Raw genomic sequence first — 23987 nt, forward strand, 5'->3', positions numbered from 1 at the left:
AGAGGGTTTCAGGGGACGGGTCCGTGAGGCGGGTTGCAACGTCGAGCTTTGCTTTGAGGTTTGCCTGGAAGTTTTCTCTCGCTTCGTCTGACTGCAGTTTTCCAACATTGAACCTCTTTCTGGGGGCTTTATTGTTCCTGGGCTTTGGCTTGAAGTGAAGGTTGAGCTTGCAGCGAACCAGCCGGTGGTCAGTGTGGCATTCCGCGCTAGGCATGACCCTGGTGTGGAGCACATCTTGTTTGTCACTTTCTCGCACCAGGATGTAGTCCAGGAGGTGCCAGTGTTTGGATCGGGGATGCATCCAGGTGGTCTTAAGGCTGTCCCTCTGCTGAAAAAGGGTGTTTGTAATGACAAGCCGCTGTTCTGCGCAGAGCTCCAACAGGAGGCGCCCATTGTCGTTGCACTTGCCGACGCCATGCTTGCCCAGGATTCCTGGCCAGGTTTCTGAGTCTTTGCCGACACGAGCGTTGAAGTCCTGGAGCGTTGGCCTGGAAGTCAGCCTGAAGAAAACTGAGGTCCTCCATCAGCCAGCTCCCCACCATGACTACCAGCCCCCCCACATCTCCATCGGGCACACAAAACTCAAAACGGTCAACCAGTTTACCTATCTCGGCTGCACCATTTCATCAGATGCAAGGATCGACAATGAGATAGACAACAGACTCGCCAAGGCAAATAGCGCCTTTGGAAGACTACACAAAAGAGTCTGGAAAAACAACCAACTGAAAAACCTCACAAAGATAAGCGTATACAGAGCCGTTGTCATACCCACACTCCTGTTCGACTCCGAATCATGGGTCCTCTACCGGCACCACCTACGGCTCCTAGAACGCTTCCACCAGCGTTGTCTCCGCTCCATCCTCAACATCCATTGGAGCGCTCACACCACTAACGTCGAGGTACTCGAGATGGCAGAGGTCGACAGCATCGAGTCCACGCTGCTGAAGATCCAGCTGCGCTGGATGGGTCACGTCTCCAGAATGGAGGACCATCGCCTTCCCAAGATCGTATTATATGGCGAGCTCTCCACTGGCCACCGTGACAGAGGTGCACCAAAGAAAAGGTACAAGGACTGCCTAAAGAAATCTCTTGGTGCCTGCCACATTGACCACCGCCAGTGGGCTGATAACGCCTCAAACCGTGCATCTTGGCGCCTCACAGTTTGGCAGAAGTCTGGAAGGCTGGCGGCAAAACTCTGCATGCCAAACTGCATGAGTTTTTCAAGCTTTGTTGGGACCAAGGTAAACTGCCTCAGGATCTTCGTGATGCCACCATCATCACCCTGTACAAAAACAAAGGCGAGAAATCAGACTGCTCAAACTACAGGGGAACCACGTTGCTCTCCATTGCAGGCAAAATCTTCGCTAGGATTCTACTAAATAGAATAATACCTAGTGTCGCTGAGAATATTCTCCCAGAATCACAGTGCGGCTTTCGCGCAAACAGAGGAACCACTGACATGGTCTTTGCCCTCAGACAGCTCCAAGAAAAGTGCAGAGAACAAAACAAAGGACTCTACATCACCTTTGTTGACCTCACCAAAGCCTTCGACACCGTGAGCAGGAAAGGGCTTTGGCAAATACTAGAGCGCATCGGATGTCCCCCAAAGTTCCTCAACATGATTATCCAACTGCACGAAAACCAACAAGGTCGGGTCAGATACAGCAATGAGCTCTCTGAACCCTTCTCCATTAACAATGGCGTGAAGCAAGGCTGTGTTCTCGCACCAACCCTCTTTTCAATCTTCTTCAGCATGATGCTGAACCAAGCCATGAAAGACCCCAACAATGAAGACGCTGTTTACATCCGGTAACGCACGGATGGCAGTCTCTTCAATCTGAGGCGCCTGCAAGCTCACACCAAGACACAAGAGAAACTTGTCCGTGAACTACTCTTTGCAGATGATGCCGCTTTAGTTGCCCATTCAGAGCCAGCTCTTCAGCGCTTGACGTCCTGCTTTGCGGAAACTGCCAAAATGTTTGGCCTGGAAGTCAGCCTGAAGAAAACTGAGGTCCTCCATCAGCCAGCTCCCCACCATGACTACCAGCCCCCCCACATCTCCATCGGGCACACAAAACTCAAAACGGTCAACCAGTTTACCTATCTCGGCTGCACCATTTCATCAGATGCAAGGATCGACAATGAGATAGACAACAGACTCGCCAAGGCAAATAGCGCCTTTGGAAGACTACACAAAAGAGTCTGGAAAAACAACCAACTGAAAAACCTCACAAAGATAAGCGTATACAGAGCCGTTGTCATACCCACACTCCTGTTCGGCTCCGAATCATGGGTCCTCTACCGGCACCACCTACGGCTCCTAGAACGCTTCCACCAGCGTTGTCTCCGCTCCATCCTCAACATCCATTGGAGCGCTCACACCCCTAACGTCGAGGTACTCGAGATGGCAGAGGTCGACAGCATCGAGTCCACGCTGCTGAAGATCCAGCTGCGCTGGATGGGTCACGTCTCCAGAATGGAGGACCATCGCCTTCCCAAGATCGTATTATATGGCGAGCTCTCCACTGGCCACCGTGACAGAGGTGCACCAAAGAAAAGGTACAAGGACTGCCTAAAGAAATCTCTTGGTGCCTGCCACATTGACCACCGCCAGTGGGCTGATAACGCCTCAAACCGTGCATCTTGGCGCCTCACAGTTTGGCGGGCAGCAGCCTCCTTTGAAGAAGACCGCAGAGCCCACCTCACTGACAAAAGGCAAAGGAGGAAAAACCCAACACCCAACCCCAACCAACCAATTTTCCCTTGCAACCGCTGCAATCGTATCTGCCTGTCCCGCATCGGACTGGTCAGCCACAAACGAGCCTGCAGCTGACGTGGACTTTTTACCCCCTCCATAAATCTTCGTCCGCGAAGCCAAGCCAAAGAAGAAGAAGGAAATGGGAACAACATTACATGCAACTTGGGCATGTACGAAAGTAAATACGTTTTGGGAAGAATTAAATCGGATACTAAATAAAATTATAAAAAATAACATACGAAAAAAAAAAACAGAGATATTTCTTTTAAGTTACATAAGAAGTAGAGAATTAGGCCTCAAATTGGATAAAGCGTAAAAAAAAATTCATTATGATAGCCTTAGCAATAGCAAAAAAATGTATAATGTCAACTTGGAAAATGGAAGAGAGCCTGAGTATACAGCAATGGTACATGGAAATTAATAAATGTATTCCACTGGAAAAAATAACATATAATTTTAAAAAAAAAATGTTTGAACAAATTTGAGAACCATACATGGAACATATCAGAGAGAGCTTGCCTACGACCTCCATCCCCTAAAATGAAAATGAAAAGAAGACAAAACGACTAGATTCAGTGTGTAATAAATAGATGACGCATTTTTCTTGCTTATTTTCCTTTGTGTGAAGATACTGTTTTATGGTTTTATTGTATTGTATATGTTGAATACCAATAGGTTTTGGGGAGGGTGGGTAGAGGGGAGGGAGGGAAAGGGGAAAAAAGGGAGAAAAGGTCACTGTGTAAATTTAATGAGAAACGTTTGTACATATTTTGGTTGACATGATTGACAGTGTGAATTTTTTTTTAATTTGATAAATGTCACAGGTCCAACAACCCAGTGTGAACCTTGAATTCCCAATTCATGTTTGGAGATTCGCCCCTTGCTGATCCTGCCTCCTCACACATCCCGAGGGCAGGCTGGCCGAATGATTGAAAAATCATAAAGTTAAGTGGATGCAGGAAATCTGAAACCAGCCGGGTTCTGGAAGGGTTTCCAGATCTATGATTCATTGTAAGTTGCCCCTCGTCCAAGTGGTTGAATCTGGGAAGAATTGATGAGAATGTGGAGAGAATGACAATGTAGGATAAGCATTTGGTGATAAGCCAGGACTTGATGGGTCGAAGAGCCTTTTTCCATTCTATCTGATTCTAAGCATCCACCCAGAAAGCAAACACAAACTTAGGACTCTCTGTTTCCTCCTATGTTAACTAGAGGCAGAGGGAAGTTTAGAAGTCAGCCATCTTTATCCCCTGTACATTTGAAACTGAGAGAAGATGCAGTGGAAAGTCATTGGAACCACAGAATGGCAACGTTCCTACAGGATTTTCCTACAAGTTCAGGGAGAGGTTACTTGGCAGCCAAAGGCACATCAGTGGCGATGACTGAGACGAGACTACAAAATGGACAGGAGAGTCCCCATCACCATCCACCCACCCCCCCCAATCACTCGCCTCTTTCTTGCTGCTTCTCATTGTTCCCACTGTGATTTTAAAGAAAAACACCTCCAATCATTGATGTAGATTATTACTCTGGGGTGGAGGGAGGTGTAACAAGGGTGGGAGGTGGGGCACAACAACATACAATGTTCACAGCTTCCAATTGTGCAGCATGTGTACCAGCAGCCTGATTGCCCTGCCCCCTCACTGAGGCTCTATCAAGCGGCATTTGATCCAGCGCACCATGCAAGGAGATGACAGGGTAATCGGGCAAAATGCACAATTTAAGAGATTCTTAAAAGCAGGAAACTTGGTCGAAAAGCCAAGTGGTTGAGGGAGGGTATTCTGGATCTGGCAACTCCTGCCACATTTGCCCTTGATTGAAGGATTCAATTCAATACTAACGGAGCATCCAGTGTCAGAACATTTGGATGCTCTCAGCGGTCCTCAACCTTTTTTTTGCCCGACTTACGTGCCACATTAAGTAATCCTTTACTAACTACTGAGTTGAGAATCACTGCCCTAGTCTCTCACCTCAGGCCCCACCGCCCACCCATTGGCTCTCCCAGCATTTCAAATGTAGGCTCGGCTCCAGCCCATCAGAGTACCCGACACCTCCAACGACGTAGATATTTACCACGACCCCGACCTCCCCCATGACGTCTGCTTCGATGTGCAGACGCGGCATCATTACTTTAATTCTTTGTGTTTTTGCTTGTTATTTTTAGATGAGAGATCATATCGACTTCTGTTATTGATATGGTGTTTCGGATTCTAGTGTGAATTTCAGCCCTTTGAATGTAATAGTCGGCCCCATAAATTTAACATTAAAATCAGTCTAATAAATTCAACTTTTACATGAGTACAAATGGTCATTATATCTGATTCAAACCACCACCTCTAGCAGATATCAACCACAATGGGTTAAGCAAAACCTTCCCCTGGAATCCCCTTTAAAACTCCTTCCTCTTACCTCTAACCTATTAATTGGGATACTCCCACAATTTTTGATTATCTGTTTTGGAGATGCCTCCTATAATCTTAAGTACTCTGCCAGGTCACCTTTCAGCCTCCTTGCTCCAGGGAAAATTAGGCCATCTAAAATTCTCAGTTCCAGGTAACATCCCCTGCAGTCAGTCCAGACCGTGGAGTTGAAAACGAGGGGATCAACATTAAATGTAAGTCCCTGCCTCATTCATACTCCAAGACATAGTGGTCAGCAAATGATTCCAGTCAGAACAGAGGATCCCTCTGCCTCCAGGTTACATTGAGTTTAATTCAGCCTATGGCTTAGAAACAAACTATTCTCTGATAAGCCAACCACTCCCTGCTAGTGATTATGTTCCATTGACATTGTTCATTATGTTCAGTCACTCCATCACAGTACTCCTTCCTCATAGACAACAATTATTAAATACTTATGAAAATAGAAAACCCCAGAGATGCAGAAAACCTGAAACAAAAATAGAAACTACTGGAAACTCTTGGCAGGTCAGGCAGCATCTGTGGAGAGAGAAACAGTTCACGGAGAAGGATATAATGAAGTGTCAGAGGTTCGGGTCTGGAGCTCGGGCTGCTGATGCCTTGGACTGGACTCTGGCGTGATTGCAGGGCTGAGGCAACACTGGAGGTGAATCCACGGACACTCGGTAACTCTGAGAGACTCTCTTTTACTTCTACGTCTCTGACTATAAGATTCACTTCAGACAACTTCTGCTGATGGTGAATCTGTCTGCCGTACAGCAGACTAAAGCAAATTTCGAGTTCTATTATACGATAAAGGAATCACGAAACGTGAAAGGGCCTTCAACCTGAAAAATCAAGTCTGACCTGCAGAGAATTTCCAGCATTTCCTGTTGTTCTTTTTCTTGCTTTTCCTTTTATCTACGCAAGCCACTTATTTTAGTTGGTTGCCTGTGGGGTTCATTTTGTAATCTTGCCCTTGAGGAAAGGCCCAACCTTTCAATCAAGAAGGATTCCATTCTGCAAACCCAAATTCCAAGTGTAGACAGCCACTACCATCAGCTGCTCTGCAATCTACCACCTCCCGCTGCAATCACATTGCAGCCACCGCACTGCGCACGTGTGAGCAATCAAATGAGCTGACAGAAAGAGCAGTGAGAAGTGCTAAGCGACTAATGGAGAGGACCCACAGAGAGAGAACTGACATCTTCCTCAGCCTACTCAACTTAAGAAACGTCCCTCACAACACCACCCTGGGCTCAACAGCACAACAGTTAATGTCGAGGCAGACCAGGACCATCCTACCAGTGCAAGGAGACTTCTGGAGCCCCAACCAAAGGGCTTGCAAAATGGGCAGGCCCAGATGCTAAAACAGAAGGCTGACACAAAAGAAGTGTTCTGATAAAAACCAGCCTGCCGTGCGTGTCGTTAACTAAAGGGCAAGTCGTAAGGATGCAGACTCCACAAGGTTATGACCGCCCGGGCATAGTGGAAATGAGCTGCCAGGAACCCAGGTCGAACCTGGTTCGTTCAAGGGGGGAAATATACAGGAGGAACAAACAGCATATCCGCCCAGTAAGAGGGCCACCCCCATCTCAAACTAACCCAGACAAATCGGCATTTTTGGATTTGGTACGTGAGGCCAGGATCGATGTGAGCCTTCCTAGTAACCACAGGAGAGGCAATGGACAATGCCCCTGAGTCTGTGGACAGTAGAGCCAATCAGGAGCCTCCACATCAGCAGAGGGCTATTACAAAATGCGCATTGGGCGCGTCTGTAGGCCGAACCCAAAATACCAGGACTGAAGTGGGTTGAATGTATATATTTTTGCACTAGTGAAAGTTATATATATTCACAGTATCATGTGGGGGGGGGGGGTGTTGGAATCTAGAGGTTAAAACATTATGAAAGAAATGATTAATTAATAATTTTATATTTACTGCATGGTTCAGGGAAAAAGAGGAATGTGATTAAGTGGCAATCACAGAATGGAGCAAAGTTGGCTGAGCAAAATTGTCTGCTCCCAAATACAGGGAGAGGAAATGCATAAAACAATGTAGGAGGAATGCTCCAACTGAAGGAGGTGGTGAGTAGCACAGTAGACACAGGCCAGATCAGAACAAAGAATGGCCTGCAAGAAACAAAGGGAATGGAAAACCAGTCTAGGAGGAAGATTAAGGCACGAGGAGGTGTTAAAGAGAACAGCAGAAATTGGCCAGACAAGAACAGAATGGTGATTAGAAATATCTGGGGATGAATTAATTTCTGATCAACACAACAGGATAGTCTGGCCTGGAGGATTAAGATGGGAGTGCTACACCCCAGATATCTGCAAAACAGGAGTTGACTTGTGATAACCCTTATGCAAAAAGATCTAGCAAAGGAAGACAACTTTTGTTCTGTATGATAATGAAATCTAGCAAAGGAAGCCAACTTTTGTTCTGTATGATAAGGTTGATCTATATAAACTGAGCCAACTGGATAATAGGGGTCAGTCTTGGGGAATAGCTCACTGTGCAGGTGACCTATGAACTAACGACTGACCCAGAGCTCTGTTAAGTTTTATTCTTGTGCTGTGTAATAAATTGACTGTTGAACCGAATACCTTCTCCTATCACTTCATTTAACGAACACGCTGGACTCAGATGACACATAGACTAAATTAAGAGTAAGGTAAAGCCAGAGTCCGACAGGGGGGGCGGTAGCTCAAGAATGGGGATGTAGACAGCCTCTGCCATCTGCTGCTCTGCACCCGCTGCAATCACATTGCAGCCACGCTACTCGCAACAGCGCACTGCGTATGCACGAGCACTGTGAGGGCACGTTAGTTGAATCGAGAATCAGTAGGGAGCAGACGCCACGCTGTGGGGTCTCTCTCTCTCTCTACCCTGTTTATCATGTTCAGTTGTGTTCAGTTTTATTTGGCTTACCTCGCCCGCTGGCTTGGCTCATTTTTGAGCCCACAATAACGAGCACAGAGTGTCTCCCTGTTGGAGGAATGCACTGAGGTTGCAGGAGTGTTGTTATTGTTATCTCCAGCCCTTGCAAACAGACACTCCAACTTAGTTGCTGAAGTAAAACACAAGAACCATGACTGAAATAAAAACACGGCGCTGGAGGAACTCAGCTGGTCAGACAGTGTCCTTTACATAACAAACATAAAGATACATAACCGACATTTCAAGCCAAAAATGTCCGTTATGTATTTTTATGTCTCTTACTGGAGTTTACATCCCTCCTGATGCCAATTGCAAGCAGGCACTCATTGAGCTGCCTGATGTGGTCATTTACAGGAGTCGCCCCAACCCAATGCACTACAAATCTTAGACGGCGACTTTGTGGAGGACCACGGTCCGGGCATGTCCTCACTGGGCTGGACAGGCTGGCCCATCTTCTTTACCTGTAACCCTTCCCCATAAAATCCCCTAATAAAGGCCGAGAGCCCAAATATCTGCCTTGGCTGTGAGCCAGCAGCATGTAGAGGCATGTCCGGGTCTTCTGATCAGTGAAGCCTCTGACTCTTGCTTCGTGTCTGCTAGTGGTCACTGATCTCTCCACAGTTTATTGATCAGATTTTAAAGTGCCATGGACAAGGCGATCTGACTGGAGAAGCTGGAGATCGATCCAAAGGATTCAGAGGCCTCCGTAAAGTTTGATATGTGGCTACACTGATTGAAGGCCTACCTGAGGTGCCACGAAGTCACAACCGATGATGATCGGTATGACCTGCTCTTCACAGTGGTGGGCCACCAGCGTACAAATTAATTCACGACTGCACTGGATACGAGGAAGTAATGGCCCGACTCCAGTAGCAGTATAGAGCCCCGAGAAACACGATGTAATCGCGCTTCAGGCTTGGCTCCCAACGCCAGGGTCTGGGTGAGATGGTCGACGATTTAGTGAGGGCCATGCAGGAGCTGGGACGAGACTGCAGTGACCTACCAGGAGGAGCTCATCTGCGATGGACTAGTCACTGGTTTCCTCTCCCATCACATAAGGGAATGACTCCTGGAGAAAAGCAATCGGTCCCTACAGGAAGTGGTGCAGATGACCCGAGCCTCTGCTCAAAAGAGGCCTACTGAGCAGGCCATGGGGGGAAGAACAGGCAGCGCCATCTTGGGACTTGGGGCCCCTGACGGCTGCTGCCACTGGCGAGCACATGAGTTTCAACTACTGGGGCCAAAGCAAACACCCGCAAAAGTACTGCCTGGCCCGTAGCCTGACCTGCTCGAACTGCCAGAGGAATGGACACTATATCGTTCTAAGCCCTGCTCTAAGCCTTCTTGGGCCAAACCACTTCTGCCGTCATTTCTGGTTGCTGAGAACCATATCTCCGGGCCAAGGGCATGAGGACACAGAGAGACATCACATCCAGCTTCACTTCCGGACTCCACCTCGTGCAATCCAGGGGGTCAGCCATCTTGCGGCCAGCCAATCCACCGACATAGCAGCAGCGATTCATAGAGCAAATTTAAATTCTTCAGTCACTATCTCGGAGGATTTTTCCTGGACTCAACACACTTATGGCATTGTGAAGAAAACATGTCAGCATCTCAACTTCCTCAGGAGTTTGTGAAGGTTTGGTATGACACCAGAAACCCTGGCAGATTTCTCCAGAGGTATGGTGGAAAGTGTCCTGACCAGCTGCATCATGGTCTGGTGTGGGGACACCAATACCTTGAGCTTAAAGCCCACTAAAGATAGTGGACACAGCCCAGGACATCACATGCAAAACTCTCCCCACTATTGAGTACATCTACAGGGAAGGCTGCCGTCGGAGGGCAGCAGCGATCATCAAAGACCCTCACCACCGATCACATGCTCTGTTCTTCCTGCTGCCACCAGGGAAGAGGTACCGGTGCCACAAGACTCGCACGATTAGGTCCAGGAACAACTGCTACCCTCCGCCATCAGAATCCTCAATGACAAAGTCAATCAATGACTCATTTGAGGGCTTTATTGATTTTCTTTTGTTCTGAAACATTTATATCATGGGAAACTAGGACCACAGGCCACAAGCATAACAGCAAGCTCAGTGAGAAGCAGCAGACCCATTCAAAAAGCAACTGAACAAATCAGTTTGGAGTGAAGGTAATGAATCATCTTTTTTTTCATGGCTCCTTCCTATTGAACAGAAAGTCTTCAGGTGTGGTTTGTGATCAGACTGGTTTGTTCAGTTGTTCAGAGCAGAGACATGTCAGAGAGCAGGGAATGGAATGCGAACAAAGGGTTGCAGCTGGGTGTGAAGGTGTGAACTGTTCTGAAATCCTTCCATGCCATTGTTTTAAATGAGTATTTGTTTAATAGTGAGAAAATCTTTTCTTTTTCAATCTTTATATTGGTTTTTGAAAAAGAAAATATCAAGTTGCATAGATACACATGAAATTGTTCTGGTAAAGATAAAATAGAATCACAGATGATAAGCAACAGTATACATGATACGTATGATCCTTATTACCGATGGGGGTGGGGGGGGAAATGCACCTATTGCTGATCTAATTTCTAACCCCAACCTGAGCAATTGCCGGCAAAGTCAGGCATCAACTTCTATACAACAAGTTCCAAAGAAAGGGAAAGAAAAAAAAAGTAATAAAGACCAAAAAATAATTGATCTATAAATGTTGAAAATAGTTGAATGGCAAAGAGAAGAAAATTTAATACTCGTTGTGGTTGTTGAGCATCGAGAGAGGGAGGACATCAAATCCGATAACCACGTGTGGGAGGGACGACATCTTTCCACCGCAGTAAAATGAGCCTCTAACAATCAGGGAAGCAAAAGCAACGACATGGGATTGAGATGGAGTCAAAATCAAGTCCGTTGGCCCTCGGAGTCAGATTGATATCAAGAATTAAAGATAATGTAGTAAATGCCTCTTTCCAGTAGATACAAGAGGGATGTAACCAAATCATACGACATGAAGTACCTTCCTGAGTTGTACATTTATCACCATTTAGAGAATATATTGAGATAAAATTTAACTAATTGAACTTTGGAGAAGAGGGCCCTGTGGACCTCTTTAAATTGTAATAAGGAATGTCTAGCACAGAGAGAGAGGATGTTTCAAATTAAAGCCTCATGAATCTTTAACAAACAGCAGCTGAAAGTCATGTTCCCAAACTTAAAGTTGGATAAAGAACTATCGCTCAATCTTAAAAGTAGTTCATAAAGGGCTGAAACAGTCCTTTCTGATTCGGTCTAAAATTATATACTTCCCAGATAAAATTATATTCTAAATCTTGGGGAAGCCTTAACATTAATGAATTTAAGGAGCTCCTAATCTGTAAATAGTGAAAAAAAATGATTTGTTAATTTAAATTTGGCAGGTAATTGCTCAGAAGAGGCAAAGTTTTGGTCTATACAGAAGATTGAATACCCAACATGGACCATTAGACCTGAGGTGAGAATATCTAAACCTCACATTGCTGCCTTTAATGTAAACTATGAATGAATTTCTATTTTGTTCTGTGACATGGCTCTTTTTACACTAAAGACCCGCATTATTTCCATATACACCACCCATCTCTGGAAGAACAAAAGTGCTGGGTCAGTGACTCCTATTACACAGCAAGCAAGCTTCCCAAAGCAAAAGAGGCAGGGCATCACATTTCCTTTCCCGTTTGGATCCAGCAATACGACTCAAACTTTTACCATTCCCCCGCTTTGCCTCATACTATCTCACAGCAAATATAAGATGGGTCTAAAATAACCCCCCCCAAATCTGCCTTCGTCGCGATTGTAGAGGTAGGTGAGGCGTATTAAAGTCGGATTATACATGGCTTGAAATATCAGTGTAAAAAGGGTGATTAAACTAATAGATAGTGCACTAATCCCCAAAGAGGAGGAGATGTGGATGCTGTATACTCATCAGGGACATTTTACTGTACCCCACCCACCCCCACCCCCAAATGCAGAAGAGATGGGGTCTGATTTTGTCTTGGCATTGATCAAGCGTGTGGGGGAGATCAAGTAGATCGGATGTTCTAATGAGGGATGGTGACCCAGACAGCTACCCCCTCTGCATGGGGGAAAAGGCAGGAGAAGGTGGGCTTCCTTGGTCTGTGCCATAGATATGGAGGGTCATGAACAAGCTCCCAGTGAAAGCTGGCATCTGGTAGCCTGACCCCTTTGTTGCAGGAATGAGTGGAACATTCAGCCCTACGGTGATTATAACCACAGGCCTGCTAACCCTTGGGTTACTTTAACATTATAGCATTGGTTTCATTCTTTTGAAAATATGACCATTATATTGAAAAGCAAACCACTGCTGGACATTCAAAATAAACACAGGATACATGTGGGTACTTAGTCAGATAGGATCCGTAAAAGAGAAACAGCTCAGGTTGCAGGTCAATGCCCTTCATCTCATGACTGATCATTGTCCTCATGTGGAACATGAGCTCGACTTCTCTCTACACAGTTGCTTCTGACTCGCCCATCAATGTCCCCACCTTTTTGATGGTATTCTCAATTTTCTTCTCAGAACATGTACTTTTACAGACATGTTTCCCCTTGCCTCTAATTGGTCCACGCTTTTCGAGTATTCATTTAATTCTGTAACAATCTTTGAGAAGATGTTCATAGCTTGCTTTAGAAGAACGTTCATAATTACCTGCCCTCAGCCTTCCTCCCCGTTGAATATCATTTGATTTTCAGGTGCCAAACCCTGGCAGAAAGCACACAGCAAGGGACATTGCAGAAATGTCTCTCTGCTACCTCTCAAAATCACCCTCACCCTCAATGAGATAAGGCCTCATTGGCTGGAATCTATGATACCTGCTGATTAAGTAGAATTATCTGTTTTTCTTTCTGCCTTGAAACTATTTTTATACATGGACGTCATTAATTATAAAGTCGTTTCATCGAAGCAGGCATCTGTTGTGTCAGAATTGGGTTTATTGTCACGAACATGTGTCATGAAATTGGCAGTACTGTGCATAACAGGTGCAAAGATACTATAAATTACAATTCCATAAATACAAGATTAAAAATTAGTGCAAAAAAATAGAAAAAGTGAGATAAACTTCAATTACATGATTTTTGGTCTGTGTCTTAATCCAAATAGTTGACTTTCATGTTTATTTTTAGTGACATACAATTTATTGATTTTTAAAAATTATTTGACCTATATTTTTAAATGTGAAATTCAGGTTCAGGAGAAGAGGATTGGAATATATTTGTGTGTGGGGTGTTAGGTTTGGAAGATTGAAAACTGGACAGAACCAATGGAAAACTGTAAAACCCATGGTGCTATATTCTTGAACCTCTGTGGTGTGCTGCAATATGCAGATAATGTTGGCGTTTGACCATGGTCAGAGGGGAAAAAAAGCAAGACATCATCGACTCCTTCACCAAAGCAGCTGAGAGGAAGAGCCTTGCGCTCAACATCCTACAAGACCGAGGTTCTCCATCACAGCTCTGCACTCTGGCTGATTAATGACCAGACCCTAGAAAATGTGGACTAATTCCCATATCCCGGGAGTCCATTTTTACTGAAGGTAGATATCAGTGATCAAACTTCAATGCACCAGCTTATCGTTTTTTTTTTGTCAATCGAGGAAAAGAGATAGGAGCAGAAATAGGCTATTCAGCCCATTGAGTCTGCCCTACCATTTAATCATGAGCTGATCCATTTTCCCACTCAGTCCCACTGCCTGGCCTTCTCCCCATAACCTTCGATGCCCTGGCTATCAATCTCTGCCTTAAATACATCCGGCCTCTACAACTGAATGTGGCAACAAATTCCACAGATTTGCCACCATCTGGCTGAAGCAATTCCTATGCATCTCTGTTCTAAGTGGACGCCCTTCAATCCTGAAGTTGTGCCCTCTTGTCCTAGACTCTCCCACCATGGGAAACAACCTTTCTTCATCTATTCTGTTCATGCCTTTCAACTTTCAAAATATTTCAATGAGATCTCTCCTCATTCTCCAAAATTCCAATGAATACAGGCCAAGAGCTGTCATATGCTCCTCATATGATAACCCTTTTATTCCTGAAATCAACCCAGGGAACATCCTTTGAACCCTCTCCAACATCAGAGCCATTTCTTAAAAGAAGAGCACAAAACTGCTCAATACTCCTGGTGAGGTCTCCCCATTGCCTTATGAAGCCTCAACATCACATTGCTGCTATTCTATTCTATTCATCTTGAAATGAATGCCACCATTGCATTTGCCTTCTTCACCACCGTTTCAACATGCAAGTTTGCCTTCAGTGTATCCTGCATGAGGACTCCCAGGTCCGTTGGTATCTGGGTATTTTCAATTTTCTCCCCATTTAAAAAATTGTCTGTCCATTTATTTTTTTTAATCAAAATGCTTCACTGTACACGTTCAACATTATATTCCATTTTCCTCTTCTCTGCCTTAATCTGTCTCACTCCTTCTGCAGCCTATGTGCTGCCTCTACACTACCTGCTCCTCCACCTACCTTCATATCATCCGCAAACTTGCCCACTCAGCCATTCATTCCATAATCTAAATCATTAATACAAAACGTAAAAAGAAGCACCCCAACACTGACCCCTGTGGAAGACCACTAGCCACTGGCAGCCACTCAGAATATGACCCTTGTATTCCACCTCTTCGCTTCCTGCCAATAAGCCAATGCTTTACCCACACTACTATGCTAATGTGACCTCATCCTTCACAATTGACTCCAACATTTTCCCAACCACTGATGTCAGGCTAACTGGCCTATAATTTCCTTTCTGCTCCCTCACTCCCGTTTAGAAGAGTGGGATGTCATTTTGTGATTTTCCAGTTCTCCAAGACCATCCCAAAATCTATTGATTCCTGAAATATCATGCCTCCACAATCTCTACCATCATCTCTTTCAGGACCCGAGAGTGCACTCTATCTGGTCTGGGACACCATGCAGCTTCCTGAGCAACTTCTCTCTTGAAAGAGTAACTGCCCTCACTTCCCTTCCCTGATACCCTTCGACATCTGGTTCACTGCTAGTGTCTTCCATAATGAAGATGGATGCAACATATTCATTTAGTTCCTCTGTCATCGCCTTGTCTCTCATTATTTATACTGCACCATTTTCGTGAAGTCCTACATCTGCTTTCACCTATATATACGTAAGGAAGCTTTTTGTATCCTCTCTGATATAATTTGCCAGCCTACTTTCGTGCTTCATCTTTTCCCTCCTTATGAGTTTTAGTTACCTTCTGTCATTTTTAAACAACTTTCCAATCGTCTATCTTCCCACTATTTTTTGGCCCTCTCTTTGGCTTTCACGTTGGCTTTGACTTCCCTTGATGGCTGAAGTTGGGACATTTTTCCATACAAATATTTCCTCTTTTTTTGGTCTCCACCGTCCTCATCTCTTGCTGAAACTCCATTCATTGCTGCTCTGCAGTCTTCCCTACTCGTGCCCCCTTCCAATCGACTTTGGCCAGTTCCTCTCTCATGCCACTGTAATTCCCTTTACTCCTCCTTGTTAAATTCAAACTGAACTCAAATATATTGCGATCACTGCTCCTTAATGGTTCCTTTATCCACCCTATCTAATCGCCTCAGATTCATTACACAACACCCAAACCAGTTCTGTACAGCCGATCCCCTCATGGGTTCATCAACAGGTTTAAAAACCCACCTCATAGGCTTTCTACAAAATCTCTCTCTTCTTCCTGGTTTTCCAAATCTGCTTGCATGTTAAAATACCTCATGACGACCATCAACCTGCCACAAATCTAGTTGTGATGTCTCTATTGTGGAATAGTCCGTCTGGGACCAAAACTCACTCAGATAGAGAAGCAAATACAACCAACACCTAGGAACTGTGGATTTCAAGCCCATACCTAATGGTAAAGTGTTTAAAGGCAAAGACAGAATCTTGCACTTTACTCTCTGTGATGTATTTGTTCTTTTTATTTCCTGTTGGTTTCTCTTTTTCATCAGTGCCAACCTACATATTACGTGACCATCAATCTGGGACATGACATTAAATTTTACGCTTAAGCAATCAGCAGTTTATCCTCCTTGCGTCATTCAATACTTCAGCTGATACAATTGTCACGTGTCCTTTTATGTCAGTAATTCAAGCCTGCATCAACCACTCAAAACTTGCATTGTAGTGGCATGGAGTAACATTTTCTGAAGCAAGATTTCCTTCAGTAATACTTCCTGATGGGAAGATGTTCATCTGAAGCACTGCCTGTTGTACGGAACTGGATCTCATGTTATATTAGCCAGTGGTCAGAGCAACAATCTTCTCTCACCAGTGTCAGTGAAAATGCCATCCACCTCAACTTGATGCCCACAAATTGACAAATTGCACTCAATTCATCTAAATAACACCAGTTACCTTTCAAATGTAGTTCATTGGCCCTTGAGCCTCTGAAGGGGTCTGAACATTATGTGATTGGTTGGTTCCAGCAAGCTCCCTTGATGGAATCCATTTAGCTATATGTTTTAGACAGGCCACATGGGGCAAGAAAAATAGAGGGCTATGGGTGTGAGGTTTAGGGTTCCTATAGTGTGGTGATATGTAATTACACCACTAGATCACCAGGGGTCATCCCGGAGATACAGTCTAGTCTTCCAGGTTTGTCTTGCAGAGAGACAAGACCTCTTAGTGTACATATTAGTTTATTAAATTGTACTGACAATAACCACAACAGCAGTGCGAGTATAAGACAGCTTTAATAAACTAATAAGTACACTAAGAGGTCTTGTCTCTCTGCAAGACAAACCTGGAAGGCTAGACTGTAGCTCTGGACTGCTTTATATACAAGGTCACTGGGATGACCCCTGGTAACCTAGTGGTGTAATTATATATCACCACATATAGGTGTATGGTGCGATAATGTTCTTTGTTTTATGTTCATTGCTGTGAAACATGAAAGTTTGCAGACACTATGATTGTAGTAAAAACACAGAAATGCATGAGGAACTCAGCTGGTCTTGCAGTGACATTTCGGGCCTGAGCCCTTCTTTTTATTTATGGTTTTACAGACTTGTATTAGCCAGGCATTGTAAGGGAACAATCCTCCCCTTTTGCAGGTCACTGTTTGCCAAGAGTCCTCTCTTTATCCTTTCTCCATTCCCTCCTTCTCCTCCCTCCCCATCATCTTTCACCCTCCCTCCCACTTCAACCTCAGTAAAGGCATAAAAATCAGTGACTAAGAATAGCAATGGAAAGGAAAAGAAAGGGGAGCTGAAGGGACGTCCGAATTGTCTCCTCATTCTCAATATTTCAAGGCTTGTGTGATCCTGTTATTCACTCTATTCCTATTGAAAACGGCCTTGGGAAGGTTAATTACACCTGTGTTTCGACATGTCGCAAGTATGGCTGCCACACCTCAATGAATGTGTCGTATCTCCCTCTTAAATTATAAGTAATTTTCTCCAGGGCAACAAAGCTCTATGTCTCCATTTTCCATCTTGCTGTGCTTAGCTGAAAGTCAGATTTCCAGGTCAACACCAAGGCAACTTTCACAAATTGAATTTGGTGTTTGGACAATCTCAGACTCACGCCCATAATATCCCCCCAGCAGGAATAACACCCCTGTAATTTTTTTCAAAATGTCCCCTAATTCTATTCAGAAATGGCTCACCTTGGTGAGCATAGCCACGTTGAATCCACAAAATTTCTTGTCACTACACCACATCTAAAACACAATTCAGGGATTTCAGGTTTAACCTTATACAATTTTTGCAGTGTAAGGTATAACTGGTGCAAGAAATTGTATTGACCAGCCTGTGTCTGGCCTTCGTGATGTCCTGACAGAAGTCGGACCAGCATCGCTCAGGAATTGCTGTCCCTAGATCTGACTCCTATCTTTGCCTCGCTTTATGGAGACTGGTTTTGGGCTCTCGCTTTGGAACAGGAGATATGTAGTGAGATTAATTTACCTGTGATCCCCCTCGATGTCACTACACAATGGCAGGGCCATAGACTGACCTAATTTGTCCCTCAAAAAGGATCTTAATTGAAGGTGGGAGAATCAAATTTGTTTTTTAATTGCTCGAACGACACAAGCTGCCCCTTCTCATGACTGTCCTCGATACACCTGATCCCTTTCTGGAACCAGGTGTCCAGAATCTTGTAACCCATAGTCATAGGGATTAATTTGTTCTGGGTTAGGAGACAACCCTACTTTTAACCTATAATCTGCTTTATTTTTTTGCCATGTTTGGATTATATGCTTTAGTATCAGGTTGTCTGTTTTTTTTGCATTATTAATTTAGTATCCCATTTGTAAATACTTTCTCCTGCTATTTCCTGCCCTCCATCCTGTGTGTAGATCAATTTGTGCCCAGGGCCTGAGCCCTTTTTAAGGTATAAACAAAAAACAGGAAAGTATCTGAAGAATAGCAGGGAGATGATAAGAGGAAAGGTGAGAATTGATTTTGGATCTGTGAAAGGAGACAATGAAAAAGAATAAGAGAGAGAGAGGGAGACTGAGCTGGGGGAAAGGTGACAGGGGGAAGAAGATGGCTGAGGGTGGGGATGGGGGTGGGTGGTTTCTAACAGAAATCAGAGGTCACTGTTAATGCCATGCAGTTGGAGGATGCCCAGACGAAAGATGAGCAGTTGTTCCTCCAATTTCCAGATGGTCTCAATGCTAGATTGAGACCAACCGCAAAATGGAAGAGCATTCCTCATCTTCCGTCTGTGTGTGGTGATACACCATTGGCACTGTGTATATGTATGGCTGGCCCACCTTCACTCAGTGACTCCACCCCCCTGGAATCCCCTAATAAAGCCAGTTAAGCCGAGTCCCTCTCTCTCAGTACAAGTCGAGATCGGGACAGAACAGGAGCATAGTCCAGGTCTTATTGTATTAAACTCCAGTTTTCTGGTATTATCGATAGTGTATCACTGGGAATCCTCCAACTGGATGGTTAACATCAACTTCTCCAGTTTCTATTTCCCCCCTCCCCCCTCTTCTTCCCTCATCACCTTTCCCCTTTCTGTCTATCAGACAGAGCCAAAATCAATTCTCACCTTTCCTCTTATCATGTCCAATTAACACATTTTGTTGGTCTGACTCCTCCCCCTACCACTGTTTAGTCTTTATTCAGATGCCTTCCTGTTTTCTGATCATGCCTTGAAAAAGAACTGTCTTGAAACATTGGAAATATATCTTTATCCGGCGTGGATGCTACGAAACCGGCTAAGTTCCTCAGCGTTCCTGTGGGTTTTTATTCTGTTCTGTTGTTTTGTTAGGTCAGAACATCTGACCTGCTAGCTGCTGACTACCTGGGTATAACCTTCTCAGACTTTGTCTCCCTCTCTCTCTCCAGAAAATCCTGCTCTGGTTGGTGGCCAGGAACAGGAGATGACAGGTGGCCCTCAGATTCTCTGTCTATCTGTCAGTCTCTCTCTCTCTCTCTCTCCCTCCTCCACATCCCCCACCACCCACCACATCTCTCACTCTCTACACACACACACACACACACACACACACACACACACACACACACACACACACACACACACACACACACACACACAATTTGACACTTTAAAAATGCAGATAATGCTTGCTGTATTTTATTGATTGGAACATGACTTGCTAGTATTTTGACTTGACAACTACCAGTCAGAATTGATTTCCTCAGGAACGGGAAATTTATCTCAGCTGAATGCAAGAGAAGGGAAATTTTACCATGTAATTTATTAGCCATAGAGCCACGAATCTACAAGGACATTTCAGCGAGCAAAATACAGCCAATGTACAAGTTTGTATCTGCTTCCAGTATTGCCTTGAGGACATTCAATAGTTTTTGTTGATACTGAGCACGAGTCTTTGCTGCCAACACCAAGAAAACCTGAAGCATGCCCTTTTGATTTTTGAGTATTTTAAGTACAGGTATTTCCTTTTTGAGCTGGGATTTTCTACTTCAATCCTCATTCAACAGCCACGAGAAAAATACTTTCTTCTCATTTTCCAGAGATCCTCTGTTGTCATAAAACCGAGATGAAAGCATTTAATTTCATGCAGGAGAGCAACTTATTTGGGAAATACACATTCTCATCCCTACAGCAACTCTCAGGAATGTCGCACTGTAATGCACACATCAAGAATTTCACCACTCAGAGCAATTGTTAGATGCTAGCCATAAAATTCCCATACTCTACTAATAAGTGTACAGTACAGGTCGAGTACCCCTTATCTGAAGTTCCAAAAACCAAAAAGATCCAAAACCAAACTTACTTTTAGTGCTGACAGGTGGAAAATATTCAACCCCTGACTTGCCCACATGGGGCTCTGTTGGCGAGAGAAAAAAAAATGAAACCTTTGTTTCTGTGGGGAAGGTGCCAGATGAAGCTGGGTCCAAGTCTTCCACATCGACTCCAGCCAGAGTTGGTGACAGCGACTCCGTTCTCAACATCGGGTGCAGTGCCGTCCATGTCGAAGAAATCGCCTCAGGCTCCTGGCCATGAGGAGGGACTCAGGCTCCCAGACAGGAGTGGGGGACGTCAGGCAGGAGTGAAGGCGGTAGTCGGGGACCGACAGCAGTGATGGGGAGGTGTCGGGGACTGGCAGCGGCAGCGGTGTGGAGGTGGTCAGGGACTGGCAGTGGAGAGGTGTCGGGACCACCGGTCTCAGAGGGGAGGTGTCAGTGACCAACGGCATCGGAGGTTGGGAGGCGGTCTTTGTAAAGTGTTTTTGGTTAGTGCTGAACATGGAGTCCCCCACACAGCTGGAACTGTTCTGGGAACCACTGAGCGGTTTCAGCTGCGTGAGGGATTATGGTTAGGGAAGACGACATTGCTCTGCTGTATATTGATAACGGGTGGCACTACAGCGCCAGTCGCCCAACCTCCACGGGGTTGCGGGGGCCGCTATGAGGCGTCTCTCCTTTGAAAGGTGTGAGAAGCAGAGGTGCCTTCACAGATTTCACTCGAGACAAAAATTGAGAACAAAGAACATTTATTTTACAACAGTGCAAAGTTGGGTGCTTCCCCTTACCCTGGGAATACACACACATACTGGGGCTCACCCAACTTTTTATACATTCTATTTCAGTACAGAGGTACCTCCCCCCCTTAACATTCTTCTGTCTCCTGGATTGGTTTAGCATTAGGTAATTCTGCCTACGTGCAGTTTATGTGCCTTTCTGTAACTTATTTACCAGGAAGTGTCATGTCTTTGTTCTTATTCATAAATCTCAACCCCCAGGACTTGCTAAATCTATCTACTTGCTATAAGACCCTTATTCTATTATACTTGCTTAACCCTTCCTCACATTCCATTCTTACTCCACCCTTATTCAACCCATCATATTTAACACTTGCTTGACTTCCCATATTCCATTATCCCTCAAAAGAGGGACGCTGGAGCAGCCTTTTTGGCTGCAATGGTAAATTCCAGATTTCGGATCCACCCCTTAGCCAGTCTCCAGGTGGAGGCCTGATCTGAAATGGCCTAGTCTCATGCAGCTTTTCTGTCCTCTTCCCAGTTAATGATCTCGTTCCTAACTGCATAGAATTCTTTAAGCACAGTCTCATCAACGTCGTGTACAATTGCATCATGGCCTCCCTGCTTCTGTACTCAATTCCCTGACCGATGATGGCAAATGTACCTTCTTCACCACCCCAATGCACTGCTTTCACATGTTGCATTGAAGCTTATGGGCATGCACAGTTACAATGAATAGTATTCAATCACCATTTTAGCCTCACTGGTGCCAAATTCATTTTTGTGTGATTACCTTCAATGCAACTTAGAAGAAACCAGTCAGACCAATTTTCCCCACAAGCCATGTCCTTTCAAGTTTTCAGCTACCCTCTTTCTTCCACTAATACCCTTCCCCTACTGCAGGGACCCCAATATGATCATAAAGTACAATTACAGTATCTGCAGATTTTCTTGCTTAATCCCAGAATGATCCTTCTCCTCACTCACCCTGTCCATCTCCCTAGAGCAGTGGTTCTCAACCTTTGCTTCCCACTCGCATACCACCGCAAGTAATCCCTTACGAACCACAGGGTACCTTTGGCATTATCTGTGGTTCGTAAGGGATTATTTAAATTGTACGTGAGTAGAAAAAAAAAGGTTGAGAACCACTGTCCTAGATGATCCTGACCCTCCCCACCCCACTACCTCTTCAGAAGGCTCTGATCCCAATCATTGATGCCCTAATCACTCCTGGATTAAGCTTCCACCTCATCTCTACAAACTCCCCTCTATTCTTCTAGCTCCAATCAATCCTCCTGTGACCAATGACCCAGAACCTATCATTCTGACTCTGCAATGCTAGATCATGCTAATGGAGGAAAGGTCTTCTTGTACCGCAGGAGTAATGCATTGCTTCTATTACACAAGACTCGAGACCTAGAGCACAATAGGAGATTGGACAGCATCCCACATACTGAATACACATTGATGTACTGCAGGTCACCCTGTCAGCTTGACATTTGAGGCACTGACTTGGTTTTCAGGCAAAAAAATCCAAATTAAGTGCACAATATAAAATCAACTAAAAATTTCTTTGAATAAATAATAGCCAGAATTTCACAAGGTGGCATCCTTTCTAGTGTCAGAGGTTTGTGGCTTCAAGCCTCACTTGGAAATAAGATCTAAGATGACTCTTCAGATCAGCTGTCCAACAGAATCTTGATCCATTCATTATCACATTGCTCTTTCTTACCAGATGTCTAACCTTGATTTCAATGCAGGCACTATGGAGATGAAACCAGGTGGTATCTTTCAGCTGGCCCTAGAGATTCAAGCCCACCTTGAGTCCAAGTAGCTGAAGAACCAGGGCAGTGTGGAGCCCAAACATGTATATGCAATGAAGAGTTTTAACTTGAAATTCGTTGCCTGCAAGAATGTGGGAACCAGACTGGTCAGGGAAAATACTTGCAAGTGAACAGTGACAAAGTTTTAGATGAGGAGAGGGATTGAGATAATTAGTTGATGAATCTTAATAAGATGAAGAGCTTATGTGTTAATGCTTTAGTCTTAAGATTCAAATCCTTTAATAGGCTTGTAAGCCCAAAAATGCATGTATTTTATTGGGTGTAGGTTGAACATTCAAAAATAAGTTGAAATTCACCTATTGTAGCAACAGGTCTATGGCAGATACCATCTCACTGGCTCGACACAAAGCTCTGGAACTCCTGGACAGCCAAGATGCATACATCAGGATGTCTTTTTTCGACTACAGTTTGGCACTTAACACCATCATCCCCTCAAAACTGATCAGCATACTCCAAGACCTGGGACTCACTGTGTAATTGCATCCAGGATTTCCTCACCTGAGCCCTTCCCGGAAATGTCAGTGATATATCTTTACCTCCTGTGGACGCTGCAAGATCTCCTGAGTTCCTCTAGCATTTCTGTGTTTTTTGCCACCATCACAGCATCTGCAGACTTCTATTTTTTTTACCCCAACCAACAAAGGCGAGTGTGCTATATGCCTTCTTTACTACCCCATCTCACCTTGTGTTAATATTTTCAGGGAGAAATGGCCTTGAACTCTGTGCCTCCCAGACGTCCCACTGAACTTCCATCTGCCACTTCCCTCCCCATATCTCCAACTGAATTATATCCTGCTCTATCCTCTCACAGCCTTGTTCGCTATCCACAATTTGTGTCATCTGCAACTTACTATAATTTGTATCCAAATTATTTACACATATTCCAAACAACAGAAGCCTTAGCTTTGAAACTTGTGGAAGACCTCTGGCCACAGACCTCCAACCAGAGAAATACCACTCCACCACTACCCTCTGTCTTCTATCGCCAAGCTGTGTTGAATCCAATCTGATAAGTCATTGTGGATCCCATTTCTTTTAATCTTCTGGATCAGTCTGACATGAGGGACCCTGTCAAATACCTTACTAAAGTCCACATAGACAACA

The sequence above is a fragment of the Narcine bancroftii genome, chromosome 5 (genome assembly GCF_036971445.1).
Source record: "Narcine bancroftii isolate sNarBan1 chromosome 5, sNarBan1.hap1, whole genome shotgun sequence".
NCBI classification, from domain to species: Eukaryota; Metazoa; Chordata; class Chondrichthyes; order Torpediniformes; family Narcinidae; genus Narcine; species Narcine bancroftii.